This window comes from Chenopodium quinoa, unplaced genomic scaffold (genome assembly GCF_001683475.1).
Source record: "Chenopodium quinoa cultivar QQ74 unplaced genomic scaffold, ASM168347v1, whole genome shotgun sequence".
Classification (NCBI taxonomy): domain Eukaryota; kingdom Viridiplantae; phylum Streptophyta; class Magnoliopsida; order Caryophyllales; family Amaranthaceae; genus Chenopodium; species Chenopodium quinoa.
Window position 1 is genome coordinate 1,979,900 of NW_018742556.1, and position 4,174 is coordinate 1,984,073.

At 30.5% G+C, this 4,174-nt stretch overlaps 1 long non-coding RNA gene across 1 annotated transcript; it reads right to left on the reverse strand.

Annotated features, from left to right (window-relative positions):
- Positions 1 to 355: 355 nt before the first annotated feature.
- On the reverse strand, positions 356 to 1,997 carry LOC110720291. Its single transcript, XR_002511304.1, has 2 exons — positions 1,835 to 1,997; positions 356 to 690 (listed from the first exon to the last, which is right to left on the reverse strand). It is a non-coding gene; the product is annotated as an uncharacterized LOC110720291 (long non-coding RNA).
- Between the last annotated feature and the right edge of the window lie 2,177 nt (positions 1,998 to 4,174).

Here is a 4,174-nt window from a genome sequence, read left to right on the forward strand (position 1 = left end):
GATTTTAAGGAAATCCCTCATAAATGTCCTTGGTGAGATTCGAACCCTGACCTCAGGCTTGGAAGTTGGAGACCTAACCAACTACATACTCTAGCCTCCTATCTCATTTTCTACTGTGATATAGAATTAGACATTTAGAGTATATTCAAGTCACAAGACATTCATTTATTAGAAAGCACTAGTAGAAAAAAAGCATTAGGCACCGGTTCAAACCCGGCCTAAGGCACCGGTTTGAACCGGTGCCAATTTGGGGGGTGCCAAAAACCCAATTTTTAGCACCGGTTCAAAACCGGTGCCATAGGGTCAAATAGGCACCGGTTAACCGGTGCCATAACTTCTGTTTTTTTTTTTTTTTTTGGGAATTAAAGTCAATTGGCACCGGTGCCAATTCATGTATTTTTTTAAAAATCTTTCTTTTAGTTTGCTTTATCCACATACACACATAATATTTATCCACTTAAATGAAATGAATATTGATCAAAATTGATCATTAAATAAGAAATATAATCAGAAACATATAACAAGCTTGAATAATACGAAATATATTGATGATTAAATTGTTATTTTACAATACAAAAAAATAAAATAAATTACAACATCAAAATCCAGAAAAAAAAAATTACACGTCAAAGAATAAAAAAACTACAACATTGAAATCAAAATTCCAAAAGCAACACCTTGATTCTTCACCTGCATCAATTAAAACACCGACATTAATAAACTCACTGTAAACTAAAATTACGAAAATTAAGATTCAAACTCAGAAAAAAATTGAAATTCAAACCCAGAAAAAAATTAAGATTCAAACCTAGAAAAAAAAATTAAGATTCAAACCCATAAAAAAAAATTGAAATTGCAAAAAAATTAAATCGAAAAAAAATTAAATCAAAAAATGCCCAGAAATAAAAAAAAACCCAGAAATGGAAATAAATTGAAATCGAAAAAACCCAGATAAAAAATAAAAATTAAAAAACCTAGAAATAGAAAAACAAAAAAACAAAATCGAAAACAAAATATATTAAAATAGAATAAACAAAAACAAAAATCGAAAAAAAATTCAAAATCAAACATAAGAAAAAAAAATTACAGAAATCGAAAAATAAAATATCAAAATCGAAAACAAAACATATTAAAAGAACGATTTCCCATAATATTGTTGAAATAAAAATCAATTCCCATAATACATTGATTTAAAAATAAATTCCCTACATAGTGTCCACGTAGGATATTTTTTTTTTTGCTTTTGGTTCAACTTAAAACGCTAATGGTAATAGCGGTTTTAAAAAAGAGACCTCCTCTAACAATAACAGGTCTCTTTGCGTCCTTAGTTAATTCACAAGGCATAGTCTACAGGAAAATTATTTCAAAGAGACCGCCTTGCAATACGACAGGTCTCTTTGTGTCCTTGTTAATTCTTAGCCCACAACAAGAAAAGAGAGCGCTGGCAATTACACTTATAACTTCAAAGAGACCGCCTTTCAATAAAAACAGGTCTCTTTGACTTTATTTTACAAAAATTGCAAAACCGCTAATACCGTTAGCGGTTTTAAGTTGAACCGAAAACCAATCCTACGTGGACACTACTTTGGAATTTTTTTTTAAAACGAAGCATAATGGGAATTAATTTCTATTTTAACAATATTAAGGGAAATCGTTCCATATTAAAATCGAATAAACAAAAATCGAAAAAAAAAAATCAAAATTGAAAACGGAAAAAAAATAACCCAGAAATCGAAAAACAAAAAATTAAAATCGAAAACAAAATGTATTACAATCAAAATCGAAAACAAAATGTATTAAAATCAAAATCGAAAAAAATAAATCAAAATCAAACCGGTTCGTGGTGTTGCAAGTGCTCGTGGTGGTCTCCGTGGTGGTCTTCATGGTGGGCTTGAAGGAGAAGGAAAAGGAGACGTGGTAGCGAAAGGGAAGGAGGAGGAGATGAGAAAGGGAAGGAGGAGATGAGAAAATCTGGTGAATGATGAGCGAAAGAGGAGGAGAAGAGGAGAAAGAAAGAGAAGGAGAGAAGAGGAGGGAGAAGCGGCTTGAGTGTAGGGTTGGGGGGGGTTTATATATGGGAGGTTTTTTTTTTTTTTAATTATAATAATGCTGAACCGGTTTTTTTTTATTAATTGAGGAGCGGTTCAATTGGCACCGGTTCAAACCGGTGCCTTTTTAGTTTTTGGCACCGGTTCAGGCCAAACCGGTGCCTTTTCTCTTCTTCTAAAATCCCGCCCATTTCTGGACCGGTTTTGGGCACCGATTTAGCCTGAACCGGTGCCATATGGGGGGTGCCTAATGCTTTTTTTCTACTAGTGAAGTATTTATACTCACTAGTAATTTTAACTTATTAGACGTATTTAGTTTATAATTTAAAATTGTGTAACCCATATCAAAACTTATTTGAGCTAATTAACTTGTACTAAATAAATTTTTCTCAAAATAAACAAATATAAGGTGAATAATAGAACACAATCACAAAGGGTTTGTTCTATTCATTTTTATTGCAGTTCATTCTAATTCAATTCCTAGTTTCCTTCTCTCATAAATAATTCAGTTCAGTTCACTTTAGCTCAGTCCAGTTCAGTAAATAAGAACAAGGCCTAAGTCCTATCTCCATTATTAAAGAACCCTTTTGTTTCTTTAAAAAGAGTATTAAAAACCTAACCACATGCACATTTTATATTAATCCCAATTTTACTTTTTCAACATCAAATATTTTTTGTTCCCAAATAATTTTTACCTAACTTCAAATTAGATGGTGACATTTATACCAAAAATGTAATATAAAGACTCAAAACTAAGTGGCTTAAAAATGTAGCATCATATAATAGTCGACTAAAAATAGCATAATAATGGCATCATGCAACATAGCATATTCTTTAGTCTTGTAAGCAAACATAAATATATGGACTAAGAAGCATCTTATCTCTATATGCCATTTTGCCCTCTCTAACTAGCATTACTTGTAACAATTATGTTGAGAATTTTGATTTTCCACTCATTTTTTCAAAAAAATTTCTTCTGATCTATCATTTAATTTTTCTTGTCCATTGCTACTTATTGCTCCACTATACAAAATTATGCAATCTTTTTTTTGTAAAATTTGTTTTTGGTGTCTCCAATTATAGAGTGCCTAGCTACTTCACCATTTGTTTTATTCTTACAATCATTGGCTGCTTCCACTTTCATTTTATACTATGCATATTACTCTTTAATTCAGCAGCAATATCATAGCAACAATCAATTTTGTGTTGATTTTGATAAACATAAATCCATGTTATGTAGTGGTAGTTTAAATTGACAATTGGATCATTCATATTGAGTCAGTTTGGGTATAAGAGTTAGTGACACGACAAGGCCTAGCAACACCATTAAAGCCATTTTTTTCCCAATTCAACCGTCAGTATAAAGCTAAGGTTAGCAACACTTTTTATTTTTCATTGTTACTGACGTTTATTTAGTTTTTTTTTTCAATTCGAGTATCAATGTAAGACCAAGGTTTTTTTTTAATTTTTAATTTTTATTTTTTACTGGCCTTTATTTTGGTCGCAAGAGCCCTTCTTTGTAATAGCTGTTGAGCACGCATTTGGTTTAGTTTCTGCTTTGGTTATTTGAGACCTAGATATCTAGGGCCTTGGGCGCTAACCCAAGTTAAATCAAAATCAGATCAAGCTAATAATGTTGGATCAATATTAGCTCAAGTTAATTTAATATTTAGTTGTATCAATAGCAAATTAGACTTATAATTGATTGCATTGATATTTATGTTACATTTTGAATCTTCAAGTTTCTTTCCAATTTGGGTATTAATTGGATTATTCCGTATAATAATTATTAATGTATGAGATGTGACATCATTATGAACGATGTCCCTCATTTTAATGGTAAGCCTCAATTTTATTGGTCATTTTCATTGCCTTTTAGAGTTATTGCTTTATTAGTCTCGTATTTGATAATATTGCAATCAATAAATTTATCACATTCCCATGGAGCCTAATTTGTCATCTATATCATCAAAGTTTAGAAATTTGTTCTCTCTCTCTCTCTCTTTCACAGTATTATATTGAAAAAAAAAAAAGCAAATCCTATAGTATTATATGATTTTTTTTATTTTTTTTTGAAAACTTCAATTTAATTCGATTATTTAGGACATATATATTGTTATTGTAAA